Below are 19,513 nucleotides of genomic sequence, written 5' to 3'. Positions count from 1 at the left end.
CTCGGCCGGACGCGGGGGGTCGCGGAGCCCGCGAGAGGGTGCGAGGGAGCCGTGTGCCACGGCGTGTTACTTATCCATTATAACACTCCAAGATCTTGATTTAAGCCTGCAGCGGTGAGCTTTTAACCAATTAGCCTTTATAGCCCGCGCGCTCCCACTCTCCTGGCTCTCGCTACCCCTACGCGGATGTTGCACAGCGCCTGGGGTGGGGAGGGGGGGGGGCATATATATTGGCAATTGCGCGCCGCGGCGTGCGCCTCTCTCTTTTCTTCGGCCGCGCGGGGAGGGGGTGCTCGGGGTATTGCGTGTATGAAGTTTGTCGTCGCAGGAGTGCTCGTCGCTCCTTTCAGCGGGATTCCAGGACGGGGGGGGGGGGGAGGTGGGAAGGCGGATGACACCGAGAGGGGCTAGGTATACACGAGCCGGAGCTAATCTACGCGTTGCCGCTATGTAGACTCCGCCGAGAGAGAGAGAGAGAGCTTTTTTCGCCTCTTTATCGCGCTCCGCTCCGCGCGTTTTCGCAAATTCGCTTACCCGCTTTTCCTGGGAGTGCGCGCGGGGATATGTGGATTTCGGGCTGCTGTCCTACTTTCGGCCGGTTTTAATGGATTCGCCGAACTGGACGACAGCGACGTGATTTCGAATAACGCGCTTTTTATTTTTTTCCCTCTTACGTATTCTCGCGCGTTCGCGCAGTTTTCCCCCTTTATGTGCGCGCGGCTGGCTGCGGTTTCGCAATTTCGGCGACGTGGGGCTAACTGGGAAACGGCCCTCGAGTCTCGCTCGTTTTTGTTGCGCTAGTTGGCGAATAGAAAAGCGCCTTTTCAAGCTCTTAATCGGTCCGTAAACAAAATTACAGTGGACACATAATACTGCCTAACGGTAGCCCCTCCGCGCAGCGCGTGCGAGAGTCAAAGCCTCATGCGGAGAATCGCGTACAGCGGGAGTGTGAATATTCATGTTGATGAATTTCGTATGGAGCCGCGATCAAAGTTTGATCGCTAAACTTTGATATAGAAACCCGGCGTTCGAACGTTGTATCGCGAGAGCCGCAGAGAGAGATAGATATTGGAGGGACATTGTTACATTGCAGGGAGTTTCGAACTCGTAATCGCCCGCTTATACATACAAATCTAAACAGTTCGTTTCATCGAATTTCACGCAAATATTCAACAGACCGACCGACGCTCGTCGGATCGAATGTTATTGTTTAGCGCCGATCGCCTCGGGGAAATCAGTCGAATCGATACAGAATTTTTCAACTTTTTATACTCCCACCCCATGCAAGCTCCTTACGCGGCCCTTTGAAAGCTCGCAAAAATACGGACAAACAGCTTCAGTCGCCGCACAGAGAAGAAAAACCACACAGGCCGCAAATCCCGAAAATCGCCGGGTATTTATTTATATCGCCTCAATCGAAATCGATTTTCCCTTCGCTTTGCGCCGCCGCTGTCCACTCGAGCGGTCATCCACAACTGCCCCTCCTCGTGCGTACACGTCTACCGGCCGTATACTATATACGTATATACACGTACAACAGAGAGTTGCGTCGGCTTTCATCTCGCTTTTCACGGTCCGTGCCGGTGCGTAAAAGTAGAGCCGCTATTTTACTTTGTGCCCGGTGCGTAAGAGGATTATGAGCTTTTCCTCTCTTGCTCGCCGCGGAGAAAAAGATCGCGAGAATCGGCGAAAAAATAAGGAAACCTACTACCAGCCGTGCGCTGCTCGGCCGCTGCTACTGACCGCTGCTACTGACCGCTCTCGCGCGCTTCGAGGCCATGAGGATTAGGCTCGAGAGTTCAGAGGCGACTCTGCTCTCGGCTAGCTGACGCAGGCCGCAGCTGGGCTACATTTCCGCAAGTTCTTTGAGGCCGGCACGACATTTTATTCATATGTAATAACAATTATCGAACGCTCCTCCAGAAGTATTTAGCCGAGCGCGTCCGACACCTGGCCGCTTAACCGCGCGCGATTCAACAAACAAGCCGGCCCTCCTTGGAAAGAAATATATCGGTCCTGCGTTACGCTCGGCCGATTTTCCTGCGCCGATCTCAGCAGCACGCGCGCGTCCCGCGGTATAATGGAGCTGGGGCCCCCCGCGGCAGCTTACCTGTGCATCATCGGCTAATCACATCGGATAATGCCGAACAATGGCCCGGGCCCCGTGAAAAGTGAAGCGACCACTTACCCAAGGCTCCTCTTACTCGCTCTACTTACGCGATCGGCTATTGTCCTCTCGGACTCTCTTTACTCTCGTCTCGGTCATCCGCTGCGTGTCTTGAATTTTTCGCGGCGATTTTTTTTCTCAAAATTTCCGAGGCTCGCGAAACAAACGAGCCCGGATGAGGGCTCCGCTTATATCCGGAGATTCGATATCCAGCAGTTCGCCTCCTTTTTTGCCCGCACCCCTTTGTCCGCGCGGGGAGATCCTTTCTCATGCGAGCGCAACGATTTTTCGGCGCGAGCACAAGTTTCGCTGTCCTCGGCACAATGGCTATGGTAATCGAGCAATTAGCGGATGGGCATGTGTGTACGCCGGGGACTCTTCATTTTAATTCGTTTAAAAATGCTCGGGACGACGTCCCGTGGATCCTCTTTTCAATGGAACAATAAATTTCGTTTAGGTAACCGATCTCTCCGGCTCATGATGCTACTTTTGTCCGTTCGTTCTTTCTTTTTCATTTTTTTACAAGTAATACCATGAAATCATCTCGCATGAATTTTATTATCCGTCTACACCATTATTAAAACGCTCTTTCCTGATCGTTAACCGATGCTAAAAAAATTTCGGCATCGAGCTTCTCGAAACCGCCGAATCAAGCGGGACAACGAAGCGTGAAAAGACGCAGGAAACTCGAGCCCTCGGCTGCGGATTTCTCGTAACACACGCACCGCTTGTGAAAATCGCACTCGGATGTACAGGGCGAATGACGGGCGAGCTCTTTGAAAATTTCTGCCGGAATGAATGCGCGCGCGGAAACAGTGATGGGCGCACGCTAATTACTTTTTGCGGAGCGGGAGCCTTTTTTTCTTTTATTGCTTTTTTTAATCAGAAGAATTGATTTTTCCGCCCTGTGGAAAGGATTCATCGTGGATTCGCTGAATAAAAAATGTCATTCGATCATTCGCACGGGAGAAGTGAGCTCGAACCAGTGTAAGAGCGTAATCCGCGTCTAAGTCCTCGATTCTCCGATTGTAATTACCGAGTGTCTCAATACAGCGTAATCCGACTGAAGAATATAGAGTCTCGAGGCGACGTTATCTCTTTCCGCCGCGAGCGCGATATACACTTAGACAATAAACGATTTAACGAGTCGCCGATTAAAAAGGGGCTCGTATACTCCCGCGCGTTCCTCGAAGGAGAATTGCGAGAGGAGGGCGAATAACGGAGAACAGCGACGAGGGGAAAGTCGGAAGACAAAGGGCCGTCGCGCGGAAGTAATTACGGCGGAAAAATGTTGGCGCTGCTCAGCAAGAGGCTGAACCAGGAGGGACACTTGTTCGATAAGTTGTAGCTACAACCGAATATTTTTTTTTTTTTTATAAAATTTTTAGTAATCCAAAAAAGTACTCCTGAAATTTCTGATTGCCTCCCCAATATCAATCGAGCCACTCGAAACGATTAGTCCGCTCGAAAATCCACTCGGCCGCCGAGTAAGAGGAGCCGGCAATTTCCCCGCTAAAAAAAGTGTACTTACAGCGCGAGCATCAGCTGCAGCGTCGGCGAAGAAAGGGCCGACGAGAGTAAGCTTTATAGCGACTAGCGCATTAAGCTTCCAGCTGCGACTAATTACGCCACGCCGTTCAGGGTAAACGCGGATTAAAAGGAGTCCGGCCGAGTTTGCCGGCGGAAAGTTCCTCTCTACCTTGCCCCCATTCTGCTCGCGATATTTTCCAGGTTGCTTCAATTTATGCGCGTCTTCTCCTTCTCTCTTATATAGCGGCAGGTCTTTTGTTAATCAGCTCGAGCGCGAAAATTAATGCCGCGACGCTCGAGAATTTGTTGCTCGGCTAATTGATACACGAAGCCGTAATTAGCCGAAGATTTATTTTCACACCCTTTTCTCCTCGGCTGTTTATTCGAAAGGCAAATCAGCACCGGCGGTCCGATCGAAAAACTTTCCGTAAAAGAACCGCATGCACAGAGCCTCGAGTGATTACTCGCGTGTGTAGGGAAAACAGGGACATCCGCTTTTAAAATACACAATAAATGGAAAATCCCGCGCGCTATTCGTTCGACGGGGCCGTCCTGTTTTCCGGTCCGATTGTGGCGCGCAGTACCGCCGGCGAAATTCTTCCCCGGGGACGAGAGCGCAGAGTAGCAGTAGGAAAACGAGAAAGCGGGAAGCCTGAAAAATCCTCTTTCTATACGTAAATTTCGCGTACGCTATACCCACACGCGTCTCTCTCTCTCTCTCTCTCTCTCTCTCCGACTACATGTACGTGGAGCGAGGGCGTAGGTGGATGTTGCGATGGCGACCGCAGAAAATTCCCAGAGCGAGTGTGTGAGCGACGTCGCGCAGGCACGGGCAATCGTTCATTTGTGCGCGAGCGAAGAACGGCTCTGACGTTTATTTTTCTGACAATTTTTCGAACACGCCCGGCCGTTATGTGTGCAGCGCGTGCACCGGCCCGCGTTACGACGCCAGCGGATATGCGCATGCATGAGAATTTTTCCGAGTTTTGTTTTTCCGCCCCCAAAGGGAGATGTTTGCTTCGTTCGGTTTTTCTGTGCGTTTTTTTTTATTTCCAGTTCAAACTATAACCGTTATAATATACTTTGTCGAAAATTCGGTACACCTTACAGGGCTCTGTTTGGCATTCCTTTGCATCCTCTCTTTTAGATTACTGCGCGCAGCTCCGCAGCTGGCTCGCACACCCGGCGAAACTCGGGCGTCCCTTTCATCATCCAATCCGAGAAATCAAGCTTAAAGAAGACAAGAGGCTCTCGCCGAGCAGCTCGTGTCTGCGGTTTTAATATTTCATCTCAACAATTGTACGCGCAGTCTTGCGGAAGTTGCGACGACGGGCCTTTTTCCATCTCGCGCGCGCGCGCCGTTTTCACGAAACCGAGCAAGAAACAAGACTCTCGCCCCCGCACACACACATACACACACAGAGCGCACGGAGATGCTTCTTTGCGCCACTGCGCTCTCTCTCTCTCTCTCTTTCGGCTCCGCCTACCCGCCGCCGCGCTCGGAAAATCTGAAATGGAGTCTTGGATCAGTCGTGATTACGGCGGCCAGCCGCGCAAAAGGAGCGGGAGCGTCTCGCTTTCTCTCTGCGTGCGGTTTTTAAAAGAACGAGAGCTTTCCCGGAGGCGGAATTAAATAGCGGCAGCTCTGACCGCAGGAGTCGTTTCGAGCGCCTGCATCTCTTTTCGAAAGTTATTCTTTTAATCGATCCTTTCCAAAAGCACTCGATTACTCTCCTCCGAAGGAAAAAATTCCGAAAAACCATCCCATCCGCCCCCCCCCCCACCCCTCTATCTCTCCTCAAAACCTCAGACTCGCGCCAAGACAAAAAGCACAAAGCCCGCGAAGATGAGAAAAAATTTCTCAGAAGAAAAACTACCTCGAAAAGAGGGAGAGCAGCGAGAATTATATGAAACCGGCTTCTCGCGCGCGGGCGCCTAGTGTTTCCTCGTCGGCAAATGAAACCGCACGTAAAAACGAGCCGCGGGACCAAGACGCTCGAGTGAATCGCTCGTCCGACACCTACTCGCTTCGATCCGGCTCTCCTCTCTCCCTCTTCTCTCCATTTCGCTCCGCCGACTCCTTTTTCAGCGGCGCCAGTCTAAAGCCCGGCTAACGCGCGCCGCTGAAATTGCAGTCGTGCGGCCGGCGAGCTTTCAGCGATCGATCTCGCTCGAGCTTTTTTCTCCGCGAGTTAATTAGTCGAATTTTTTCGTCTCGCACGCGCGGCGAAGAAAAATCGACGATCCCTTTGATCGCGCGTACAAGAGCTTTCACGACGCCGGAGACACACAGCGCTTGATGTATCCAATATAGGATCCGCTCCCAGAGGCTCCTTTTTGCTCGCTCTGTCTCTGTTCTGCGAAAGCTTTTATGACCTGTAAATCTTATTAAAGAGGGGCAGCGCAGCGGGGAAATCCCTTTTGTGTTTTCCATTATATACGTCGTAGTCCGCCGCTAAATGCGAAGTATAGGCCACACACACCGCTAATCGACCCCAGCGATGATGTGATTGATAAAGTCTCTCTCTCTCTCTCCCTCTCTCTCGACACATTTCCTGCCAAAGTCGAAAATTGAATTCGCCGGCTGTACTTAGTACCGTATGTGGCGGTCTATCATGCGATGTATCGTGTCCCGGTGTCAAAACGAATTCATTAGCTTGTAATGACGCGGCCGTAATGGCCGGCTGGTATAGTAGTCCGCCGGCGTTAATCATCTGATAAAATCCGAGGCTTTTTTCATCAGAAGAGTTATACGGCGGACACGGATTCGATTAACGTCGTGTATAACGGGAGAGACGTTTTTCGAAGATTCCGAGCTGACGACGCGCGCTAATGCGCGGCTGTTTTGCAAATATGCATTACGCGTTTCCGCGAATCTAACTAGGGAAAAAAATTCGGAGAGACTGCGCAGCGTCGACTCGAGGTGTCAAATTCGCGCGGAAAAACAGGAGCGGCGCGAAGAAATATTTATGCTGCGCGCGCAAAAAGTGCCTATCCGTAGAGGATGAAGGATGAAAACAAGAGTAATGGCGGAAAATAGAGAAGACGCGAGCAAATAAAAGGGAGCTGCCGCGGAGCGCGAAAAAAGGAAGGAGGAGGGATGGAGATAAATTCGGTGGGGGGAGGGAGGGCCGGGCGCGACATCCGGCTAATCAGAAAATGTAGGAGTGAGAGAGAGAGAGAGAGACTAATAGAGAGTGAAAAGGCATCAAATAAACAAACAGCGGGGGTGCAAGATACGCGGGAAAATCGCCGCCAGTAGTATACAGAGCCGTATTCGGGCAGGGGATGAGAGCGAGAGCCAGAGAGAGAGAGAGAGAAGTGCTACTGGGGTGAGACAGGGCTATTAGGGGAGGAAGAGAGAGAGAAAGAGAGAGAGAGAGAGAGAGAGAGAGAGAGAGAGAGAGAGACAGGCGCCGCCCCGGCTATTAGAGGCTTGTTTCGCCCGCCCGGCGTGCCAAAGCTGCGGTGTGCCTGGCCTTTTACGCCGCGGAGCCCCTCTGTGTTATTTGCCATACCTATTCCCGGACGAATATCCTGCTCTCTCTCTCTCTCTCTCTCTCTCTCTGCGTACACACGCAATCGCCTACTTCTCTAGCGGGTTCCGCCGTGTAGCGACGCGCCGCCTGCCGGTCGGCCCGACAAGCACTGCAACTGCATACTCGCTAGTCGCTCCCAGCTTGACACGCGGCTCAAAAGCCCTCACTTGCTCGTTATACAGCCGGCGCACACACGGGCAGGTGTACAGTGCCGGGAGCAGCAAAGAGTGATATCAAGCGCGCTCGGAGAGGTGGTAGGTATGTACGTTCAGCGAGAGACGGATAGAGGAGCACCACAGAGCGGCGGCGGCGGCGGCGGCTGCGGAGGGTTACCACGGCAACGGAAGCAGAGGAGAGAGATGCCTTTAATAGGTATCTTTGCCGTACGCTAGAAACGCCGCCGGCAGCCATCCCTTCCACCCTCTTTCGCTCGTACACGCGGATAGTGGATTGGGTGGCAATTCCACGCTTGCTTTTTCCTCTATTCGCAGCGGCTCTCCCGGGCGAGCTCGCGTCTTTTATCACTCGAGCGATACCGCTAGTCCAGTTGCGGATCGTTAATTTGCCTATGCACTTGACGTCTCGCTATTCGGGCGAGGCGTCGGAGGAGAGGCAGGAGTCGTATTATAATAGCAATAATCAAAGGGGGATCGAAAATAGCTATCGGGCCGAGAGGAGTATATAAACAGGCGCCGGGAGAAAATACGGGTTTTAGGTGTATAAAAGTGAGTAATAAAGGACGCCCGGCGCGCGTGAGCAAGATGGAATGGAAAATGGGAAAACGCGCGCGAGCGGCGGGTAAAAGGCAGAGAAAGGAATAAATCTGGAAAAAGCTGGGGGAAACTCGCTGTTATGGAGAATTCATTTTAAATAAAAAGTCGGAGCGCGCCTCCGCCCCCCCCTCTCTCTCTCTCTCTCTCTCTCTCTCGTTGTCGATGCGCGCTCCACCGTCGCTGCCGCTTTGAGATGCGGAAATGAAAATTGCCCCGGCGGAGTAATTAGATTTTTAAAATTCATACGCGCGCGAAATTTTGAGCTTCTTCATGTACATCGCGGCGAACGAGATATCGTGATAAACACGGAGCTGTATATAACAAGGCCATTATACGCAGAGGGAAAGAAAAGCGGACGTGCATCGCTGCGCGAGGAGATAGTTCGCGGAGTCGCGACGACAGCTCGTCTAAATGCTAATAGCTCTATCGACTGCGGCTCAAAGTCCGCGGGGGCTTTCGATTTTTCTGCGGTGCTGGGTGTCCCCGGTGCCATGCGCGAATTTTCATTCGGCGCTCTTTGACGACTCGAGCCTCGATTGATCTTTTTACCAAATAGAGACATATTTACAAACTCCAAATCCCCGACGTATCGTCCGCGTCTTCTCTCCCCGCCGACAGCGAGCCACCCCATCGATCTACTTCCATCCCGTGTACGCAGTCGTACATAACCACATAACCATGTGTGCTCCGCCGCGGTGGTTTTGCTTCGGTAAGCCCACATGTCGCGCGTTATCCTCCCGCCCCGAGTCGCCAAGTGGCTGGCTGCATCCCGAAGGACGAGGTCGGAGAGAGTCTATCTGACGGCATTTATCATCGATTAACTTGTAAACAGCCAATCTGCCGCTGCGAAGTGCCGCGCCGCTCGAGGACGAAATTATGACAGATGCCGACTGCGGGAGATCATTTGATTCATTCGAGGCGAGATGGACCGGGGGCTTTTTTCAGCCCCGATGCGGTTCGCTGCTTTTGTTTTGATTGGAATGCGTTTATGGACGGGAAATAGCAAAACTAGAGTCGCTCCTTCGGAGCCCGTAAAAGCCAAACGGCATAATCGCGAGCTGGCACTTATCCATCTCTCGAGCCCCTCCGGCTCTCTCAGCCGTACACGCCGCACAATCAGAGAGCGCGAGATTACAAGAGCGGCGTCGACTCCCCCACGTCGTGCGCGCGCGCGCGCCCGCGAAGCACCAGCTCATCCATCCGTCCGCGTCTATCTATCAGAGAATGAGAGAGAGAGAGAGTCCACTCGGCGTCGCATATCCCAACTGGGACTTCTTTCGCCCTTTTAACGCAGGCAGGGGCTCTCCTCCACACCCCACTTGCGCTGCCCAGCAGCGTGATCAGCGGGCCGCATATAGAGTCCGATCGATCATCTCTCCATTCATTCCGCGTCCACTACCCGCTACTTTTTTCTCTCTCTCTCTCTCTCTCTCTTTTTCTCTTTTTTCTCCATCGCTGCCCCGCAGTGCTACGTACACGGCAGAGGAGCAGAGGACAATGAAGAGCTATCGCCCGGCACTTTTGGAAAAGCTTATGCCCTGTTTTTATCGCGCATCGAGGGCCGAGGCGTGATCGATATTTAGTGCGCGCGCGGTATAAATCGTTTAGCCTCGAGCGGCTACAAGGCTTTTCGATTAAGATTGAGGTATGGCTGCGCGCGCGCGCGGGGAGTCTTAATGCTGCCGATGCAGCTTTTATGATCGGCTGGCTTTTAAAGTGACTCTCAGGTGTTTAGCTCGACAGAGAGCGAGAAAGCGCGCCTATAATCGCCTAATCGTCCGCCGCCGAACGAGCCGAGGGAAATTATGCAGACGCGGCATATGCTCGCGACTATATGCACGAAAAACGAAGCCATGCATTATACATAGCGCTCGAGCGAGAAATCATATTGCAGTTTTGAAACCGATCGCCCTGCGCGCAGCTCTCGCCTAATAGAGCGCGCAGCTTATAAAACAGGGGTGAAGTATAATGGTGTCGCGTTACCGGCCGTGTGTTCCGGGGCCTCAAGTAGTATTACGCTGCGCCGCTGTAACCGTAGCCCCATACGAGCGCGACGGGGTGTTTAGGAAAAATCGGCGGCGTTTTATTATAATGCAGCGCAGCAAAGAGCTTTTTTTGCCGGCGGAGATGTTTTGTGCCGGCGCGGGGAGGATCGAATAAAATGTGATTAGAGTTGGATTTATTTCCGCGTTTGAATCGGAGGGGAGGAGGATGATCGGGTGGTGAATTCGATTAGGATTTTTCGACCGCCGAGGATCTCTCGAATAATTTTCATTTCGTATATACATCGGAGATCGAATAAAGTAATCGTTTGCCGGATATAATTGAAGCCATAAAAAATATTAATCAGTTGTTCGTTATCGTCGAGATTCGAATTTATAACAATGGGATTCGCCGACCGCTTTCACGGCGATACGCGCCTGTATTATCTATATAATAGAAATGCGATGAATAATACCAACGCGCGCTCTGACAGTTTGTATCCAACACTATACCAGAGCCGGCCTTGTTCGGCTTCAGTTCTGACTGTTGCGGGTAAACCGCTTATACGCGTTCAATTTTACGTTCGTCTTTCGTGACCAGTCCGGTCGAAAATTTTTCCTAATCATTTCTCCTAATCCCGTCCATGCGCATGATCGAGCGCATTCGTGGTCGGCAAATGAGCCGTGAAGCGTTTTCAAAATATACTCGCTTCGCTTCGATCGTCTTCCGTCGAGTGTCGGTACGCCTGCAATGTAAATAATGAAAAATAAAAAAATAGCGCGGCGTCGCCTCTCGGAAGCCGGAAAAAAGGCTCGGGAGGAAAATCCGTCGACTTTGCTCGGTCGCGCGCTTAAATGTTACTTAACAAGGGCCACTCTCGAGCCGTTAATCCCGCGAGCCGGCGCGGGAGAGCATCGAGGGTCTAATCTATTTAATTAGACGCTAATGCGCCGACAAGCTCTCTCCGTTTCGCCGCTATATCCGTACTCCGTCTTGCGAGAAGGTCCGCGCGGCGTTTAAGCGTATTTTGACGCAGAGACACGTAAGAATGCAAGCCGAGCGGGGGATTAGCTTCAAAGGATTTTCCTCGGCTACGGCTCGAGTGTAAGAGAGAGAGAAAGAGAGAGAGAGAGAGAGAGAGAGTGGAACCTCTCGAGGAGGGCTTTGTAAGGAATCGCTCCAGTTTTGCGAGAGGGAGCATTGTGGGCGCCGCCAAGGATTGGGTAAATAGAGGATTAGAACGCATAATATGTTTTCTCAGTAAATTTCGAGCCGCTGCCTGCTGTCAATGGCCCAGATTCCGAGGTGCTTGACTATTGTTGTTCGGATGAGTGGCTGCCTGTCTCGTTAAGCGCCGTTCGCCAATTGTGCGTACTTTTCTTCGTTCCGCTTCCTTCCCTCGCCGGTACTCTGCGTTTTACATCGCAAAACTATATAGTTCAGTAGCGCGTTCTGAAAATGAACAGAAACGATCGCGAGCAACGCGGTGCAGTTTTAAAAGGCCGAGGAATAAGTGTAGAAAAGAAAAGCCGGGAGAAGCGAAGATCAAGCACGCAATCGTGACTCTCAACGCGCCTCGTGTTACCCTTACAATAATAATCCACTCCTCGAAAATGCGATTACCGTCGCTCTCCACACACGAACTCTCGTCGCGCGAAATATAACTCCCCTGCTCTCTCTCCCGGTCCATTAATGCCAGGGCTCGTACCCAACTCTAGCTCTCTTTCTCTCTCTCTCTCTCAGTCTAGATGCGGAAGTGCATACGCTCGCACACACGCACACACTGCAGGCAACTCTCGTATATGGCTCGAGGCGCTGGTACGTTTTCACGGGCAAGTAGCCGACGCCGAGTGGATGGATAACTCGTCCATTGTGGCCCCGTACGCGATGGCCTCCGGCGAGAGCAAATGATTGTCAGGGGAAAGGAGTATGCGTGTGTATACTGTGCCGGGAGGCTTTGTTGTTTAGAATAAACCCGGGCTCGCTGCGCTGCTTTTTGTAGAGCTTGTCCCTCGCCGCTGCCGCCGCCGCCGCCGCTGCTGCTGTCCCTATTATCGGTAATTAGAATGGCCCTTCTGGCCACGCGACCACTTTTCACTCCTCGATACGTATACTCTCGTGCTGGAAGTCTCTTGAAATCGAGAACTTTGCGGATGCGTAGGGGGTAGTGTTCTGTGCCTGTAGCTGAATGAGAGGCTGCCGCCCGCCCGCGGTGAGATGTTGGAGATAGATGGAGAGAGACTGATTGATTATGCTGACAATGAGTGATTGCTTCGCTAATTGTTCTCTCTACGATTATTAATATTGCTCGTTTAGTTTGTGCTGCGCTTGTTTCAGACGAGCTTTTGATTTAATTAGGCTCGGATTCACCGTAGTTTATATAGCGCCTAATAATATTACAACGCTAGAGGTTACCGTTTTCAATGTTAACGAAAGTTTCTAGTCGTCGTGCGTTTAATGACGCACTTTGCTCTCTAATTTACGGTTTGCAAAGTTGCTTGTTATAACCATTCATTGCGATAGCTCCGAGAAGCAGAAGATCCATAGCATCAAATCATGGCAACGATATTCTTTTTTCATTGATTTTGTAGCTAGAACCAGGCCACTGACGCATGCTTGTCGTTTCGCTGTGCTGAAAATGTTGAAAAAAAGCTAGTTTCCACTTTGGTGACGTAAAGCATTACGGTGTTGCAAAATAGATGCAAAGAACAGGAAGGACCCGTATACTTAAAGCTAATAGTCCGGTAAAAAGATTATACTTATCCGGCTATGCGAAAACAGTCCGCGCATCGACTGAGGATTATTTGACTGTTTGTGATAGAGGGAGAAACAGCCAATTAATGTAGATTTTCGACAAATACTACTTTTCCATGAACCTTCATAAGTCTCTTATTCGGAGTTTTCGTCATAGTTCTCCAGGCGAGGCTGGCTCTGATTAGCGATCGCACGTTTTCCTCAAGTTCGTCACCTCCTTTTACTTCGAGAAAGAGCCAAGTTATCTGGGTGAATTTTCTCGATATAACTATCCCGCTCATTTTACGCGATAAACAACTGGCAGGCGATAACGAACGAGGACGAAGTGAAGATACTCGTTACTTATTCGACGGGGAGTACCTGATCGTCGACAACGCCGAGAGTTACGGAAAGGTCTACGGTAACGTCTTCGAGATCGTCAGTACATCACGGTTCTCGCGACGTTCAGATAGCTCCGTCGCAGCGACCATCAATAGGATATGTACAAATAGATGTAAATATGGTTCTCATTTACAAGAACCCTGTATACTTTCTGAAAAAGTGAATTCCACATGTCCCCGAAAGCGACTTACAAAAGTCTCCCCGGCGAACAATGAGCCCTTCGTATAATTAAAACGCGAGCGAGCGTCGACGCACGCCGGCGTTAATACTCATCCATCTCGCGCAAAAAACTCTATCCTCGAGCCGGCTGCTGCACATGCCCCCGTCGCCTTACAAAGCCGGCGTCACTCACAGCAAAACTCCATCAGCTATAGACCTTCATCCCCGCGCTCGCTATATGCATACGCACACACACACTCAAAGCTGAAACTCATAAAATCTCGAACGCCGCGCGACAAAGTCCCCCCTCTAATGAAGTGCACTACGCACTTCGCTGCTCTTCTCTCACTGTACACGCGTATTCCATTGGTACAGAGGCAAGTGCAGCACAGCGGCAGCGATGTGTCTCTCTCTCGCTCTCTCTCTCTCTCTCTCGGCATTTATCATCGATTAACGGGCAGGCGGTATTAAGCCGGGACATTGCGCTGCTCTGTCGGCCACTCGGGAGTCGTATAACCCTGTGTTGCTGCGTGTGCGCGTGTCTGTGGCACTGCGGAGGGAAATAAGGCTGCGCGCTTACGCCATTACACTTTCCGGCCAATTAATCGCGCGTCTCAAAAGCCCGCTTTTCGCGATGCTCCCGCGGGAGAGAGAACGTGGCTTTTTCTTCGAATCCGCTCGCTCGAAATATGCCTGTTTGCGAGTGCGCTATCAGGGCGGCTTTAAACAGCGCGCAATCACTCGTCGACTCGGCCGCAGATCGGGTAACCCTCTTTGCTGCTTCTCCGCTCATCACTTCTTCTTCATCTTCTCCGCTCCGTAACCCGCAGCAGCAGCGGCAGCTCCACCCACGCCAGAGCGGGGCATATACGCCCTTAGACGAGGGGGCCAAGACTTGCTTGCTTGCGCCCAAGTTAATACGTAAACGGAGTTCCTAAATGGAGTTAGCCAAGTTCCCGCTCGGGGCCGCGTTTGAGCCACTGAGAGAGCTCTGTGTGCTTGTCGGCGCGCGAGAGGAAAGCAACGTGTTACGCTTCGCGGAAGCTCGCTCCTCTTGGTTTACGGATGAAATTCCGTCGGACGCGACTTGCGCCGCCGCGCGTCTAAGGAGCTCGGCGGGAGAGGGATGACGCGAAGCTTTCCGAAAGCTCGATTTTCCTTCTTTTTTTAATCAGCTCCTTTTTATCTCGCGAGATACGCCCGATTCCATGGGATTCGAAATTTAGGACTGGCTCTCCTTGGTGGGAGAAAAACGCCGAAGGGTGGAAAATTCCCTCGGACAGGAGGAGGGCAGACACACAACGAGCCTGTTGGACAAGCTGTTGCCTTCAGCGCCTGAATTAGAATGAATCGAGCGACGCGTCCCCACCCCCGCCGTCTCCTTGCGTCTTATCCTCCGTCAGTTCTCAGCCCCTCGACGCAATTTTCCTCCCCGAGCTCACGGGCTCTCCGCGGAATATATCCTCTCCCCGCCGCGGCAGCGCCGAGGTTATATAAACTTTTTACGATTCTCTCCGCGTGCGGCTGAGAAGAGGGAGAGCAAGAGAGAGAGAGAGAGAGAGAGAGAGAGTTTGCCGCCCTCGGGGTTCTCAGCCCGGCGGCGAATGATCCTCGCAGGCTCGTGCTTCTTTCTCCTCTCGCGGGGGGCTAAATCCGTTGTATCTTCCCCCGCTAGCGCGCGCGCGCTCTAAGAGGCCTATAAATTCGTTTGGCCTGTCACGAGTCTACACACTCTCTTTCTCTCCCGCGATCTGCTGCTCGCCGCGATACGACACCCCCGACGACGACTCGGCCGGTCTCGATATTGCCTATCCTCCCGCGGATAAGGAGACGCGCGATGGCCTATCGACGTCACCTTTCTCCCCCGCAAGTAGTTATAGAACGGCCGGTTGTTCCTTTCGCGGGGAAAATCGGCTGCGGGAAGCCGTAGGCCACCTGGCGGCGAAACTGCACCTTGCATAGCGAATAAAAAAAGACGCGGCGCCGTCAAGTAGAAAGTTGGCGCTCGGAATTTACTCGGAAAACCGTAAAATGCCATCCTTTCAGATTCAACTTTTCACATTTTGCACTGTCTAGCATTGTGCCTGAGCCAAATTGCTTCCGTTAAGTCCGGCTGTAAATTCGGCCCCGTCGCGCGCAGCTCAAAAGAGCCGGGAGATGGTATAAAAATTCGCGGGGCGGAATCTAAGAGGAAAGTACGCGGGGATAGAAAATAAATAAGAAACAGCAGCCGAGAGAGAGAGAGAGAGAGGAGAGAAAAATAAAAGGGGAAGAGATAAAGGAAGTTGGCAGCTCTCTCGACGCCATCACGCGACTACTGCTGCGCGAAGCCGAACTTTTCTCTCCGCGCTTGGGGACGTGTACGAGACGCCGACGACTTCCGCGGAGGCTTTGGAGATTGCGCGACTCTCTACTCTCCCTCTCTCTCCGCCGCGAAAATGTTGAAACTGCGGGATTGCTATTATCGTACGTAGTGTGGCTGCTGCTGCTGCTGCTGCTGCTGCTGCTGCTGCTGCAGTAGCCAAGGGGATAAGGCAGGTTTCGGAGAGCGAAGGGTTTAGGAGGGAAAATTTCCTTTCGGCCGCGCGCGAGGGGACGAAATATAGCGGTACAGTAGGCTGCTTTGATGTGCCTGCACCCTTCGCTCCTTTCTCCGGCCATTTTGTCATCGGATTTCACCGCGCGGAATCGTTTCGAATCAGAGGCTGGATAAAAATTATGGAATTCAATTTCTCCCCCAGCTTTAGTTGAAAAAAGAAAGACTTCGCGCAAACCCTCCGCCGCATCCACAATACTCCGCGGCACCTCAGTGTCTCCCTCATTCAGGCAAGTTCGAGCCAGCTCTCAGACAAAGGGCAAATCGAAACTGATAGAGCCGGTTCCCGAAACACAGAGCAGCAACAGCAGAGAGAGAGAGAGAGAGAGAGAGAGAGAGAGAGGGAGAATGACCCCGCTAATGAATCGGACGTGCGAATGCCGCAGTCCGCAGTGTGCAGTTGCGCTATTACCGGCGCTGCGCCGAATTGCCCGTGTCACTGCATTGTCCTCCTAGCCTCGCAGTTTCGGCTGCTGCTACTTTTTCCACCGGCGTAAAAGCTTTTGTTCGCTGCGCTCTGTTTGTCTAGCGCGATTTCGCCGAGAGTCTGATGCTCGTGTGCGCAGCGTGTTCGGTAATTAAGATTTATTTTCGGAAATAAGAGAGACCTTTTTCCGCTGATGCTAACTACTGGTCGATTGAATTCGCAGGGATTTCCCGGAGTTCGTAACCGAATTCAAACTTTTACGTGTACAGCTTTCACGCGAGTATACAAAATCGGAGGTTATTTTACTTTGAAAAAAAAAAAATCACCTGAACCCCCTAATTCCTCGCACCGGCTTGTCGTTGGCTTAAGCATCTCCGTTTAGGAGACACGCCAAACGCATTCCGCGTCACCCCGTTTACAGCCGCGCGCGTCCACCTCCTCCGCCTGGTAATTTCGCGCCCATTTTACACCCCCGCTCGCGCGAAATCCTTTCAGGCGCCGTATCATCGCGGTAATGGAAGCTGGCAACGAAAAAAAGAATACCGACGGCCGAATGAAAAAAAACCTGGACCACCGCACGATTCTTCTATTTTTTTTTATCACGCGAGCCTGCACTTAATTCAAAAATAGATCAAAGGCCGCTTTTGTTGCCTTTTGCACGCGCGGAGCTCTTTTTTATTACTTTGCCGAGGCGAGCCTTTAAAATATGAAATTCGAGCGGCCGGGAGTTTTCGCGGTCCGGTGGAGGCGTTCAAAAAACTTGAATCGCGCGCCTTTTTTTAATGCGCCCGAGTGCTCTGGGATTGGGATGCTTTTAGAGGCGAGGGCCATTGTCGGGGGAGTTTTTAATTTTGAATTTGAAAAGGCCGCCCCTTCAAAGAGATGCGCGATGACCATTACTCTTATTATCGGTGGGCAATAATTGCTCGATCGAGGAGTAGCTGCAGCGCTGGGATCGCGTTGTGTAGAGAACTGGTGAGTCATTTCGCGATATGGGATATCCGCTGCTGACGATGAGCGGTATTACAGGGAAATTACCCTTATCGTCGGGGTGGTAAGTGGATTATCGGAATTTCTCGGCCGGTAAGGTAGGGCCTGCTGTGCGACTAATACAGGGGGCAGTGGTGCCTACGATCGAGGGGTTGGTTAACCCCTCTGCGATGCTACCGAGGGAAACGCAGTGGACTACCTTGCCTACCGTCATCGGATGGTGTGTTAGGATTTAAAAAAATTTTTCGAGATTACCGTCCGGTGCTAAATTATTGTTCGATGATGATGAGTGTTAGACATGTCGTTGCGTATCCTACTGCCAAACTCATACGATATCTGCAGAAAAGATTGCTGCGATTCTATCGGTATAAAAGATCAGACACTAAAATGTATGAAACATATTTTTTGGTATCGGTCTATTTATGATACACATGTTGAAAATGTGACCTGAACTCAATTCCGATTTTTGCGTGGATTTGAACTGGTCTAGCCTTTGCCTTTTTTTCACCGCTTAAACTTTCAATCTCTGGCCAGCGAAGGCAGGTGGCGCATAAAACTCATCGTTATCTGCGAATTCAGTGCATATGTAGCGGTACGCCAAAATTTCTTATTCTTGTTTAAGGACTCTACTGCATTTGCGATTTCTAGAAATCTTCACTGATTCTATGATTTTCTAAATTATGGAAATAATAATGCGCATAAAATATTTGACAAAGATGAATGTATAGAAACAGGACATTTTTTAAAATTAATTCCGAGTGTAGCCCAATCAAGCATGAAATAACTTTTTGCAACAGCCATTAACAGCATCTGATTGCGGAAAATCAGTTGTCTTAAAATTCGCTAACGCCCTTGTAAAATTATGCCGTTTACATCACGCGCCCCTTCGTTAAAAGTATCTCATTAAAACGTCGTTATCATAACGTATGAGTGTGACACAATGAATTCCAAAATATCGAAACTCATCAGTCGGTTAATTAATTTTAAAATTATTCAACTCCAACGTCCTATCAATAAATAATATACAAATAAATGAAACTGCTAAAAGACCTTACAGCTCCTCCGTCCGCTAATCCATTCATCCTCGCAGTTCCGTCACCTCAGCGACGCGATATCGACACGACCCCCTTGCAGTTTTAAGTCCCCGTTCGTTCCTCTTCTACACAGCAACACAGAGAGAGAGAGAGAGAGAGAGAGAGAGAGAGAGAGAGAGAGAGAGAGAGAGAGGAGAGAGAGAGAGAGAGAGAGAGAGAGAGAGAGAGAGAGAGAGAGAGAGAGGAGAGAGAGAGAGAGAGAGAGAGAGAGAGAGAGAGAGAGAGAGAGAGAGAGAGAGAGAGAGAGAGAGAGAGAGAGAGAGAGAGAGAGAGAGAGAGAGAGAGAGAGAGAGAGAGAGAGAGAGAGGAGAGAGTCGCGTCACCATAACCTCGTGCTTCTCTCGCCCCATCGTCGTTGTTCGCTTGTTTGTTGTCTCTGCAGCGCTGCTTTCAGTCCTCCCCCGAACAGCGGAGGTGTATAACTTTATAATCGAGGGGAAGAGGAGCCGGAGAGGAGGAGAGACGAGACAACTTCGGCAAAGATCGACGGCGTCGGGGGAGCCAAAAGTGGTAGATGTTTTAGACAAAGTTGCGAATTGCGTGTGTAGACACTGCTCTGCGCGCGCGCGAGGGAGAGAAGTTTCGTTTGTTTGGCTGTGGTACAATTATCATTAGTGGCGCTCTGTGCTATGCACACCTATACCGCGCGCGAGATAGATCAACGAAGAATCGTCGCTGGTGTAACGAGGTGCGCGTTTTGTCGGGACGAATGTATAAATCCTGCAAACAAGACAGCTCTCGCCCCTACGGCGGCTCCAGGATCATCGCAAAGCTCCCCCGAACGTCGCAAATAAGCGCTCGGCGACCGACGACAAAAGCGGAAAGCCGAAAGGCGAACTTGACATTTATATTGGGGATTCTCGGCTTTGCGGCCCGATCCCGGGGCTGCTGCGAAAACCCTTTCGCGCTCGCAGAGTTGCGCCGGAGTTTATAAGAGCCGAGCGCGCCTATATAGTGTACCCGCGTACACCGGCCTGGCTTTAAGCCTCTCTACCCCAGTATAGCGGGAGCTTTTATTCGCAAAGTGGATTCTCGCCCGCGTCGAGGAGGGGACGCGCCGTCGTCTTGCGGAGGATAAATGTGTACGTGTACCGATTTGCCGCGGCGCCTTTTTCTCGAA

Source organism: Nasonia vitripennis, chromosome 4, assembly GCF_009193385.2.
Source record: "Nasonia vitripennis strain AsymCx chromosome 4, Nvit_psr_1.1, whole genome shotgun sequence".
NCBI classification, from domain to species: domain Eukaryota; kingdom Metazoa; phylum Arthropoda; class Insecta; order Hymenoptera; family Pteromalidae; genus Nasonia; species Nasonia vitripennis.
The sequence above is the reverse complement of the archived record's forward strand: the minus strand, read 5'-3'. Positions refer to the sequence as shown.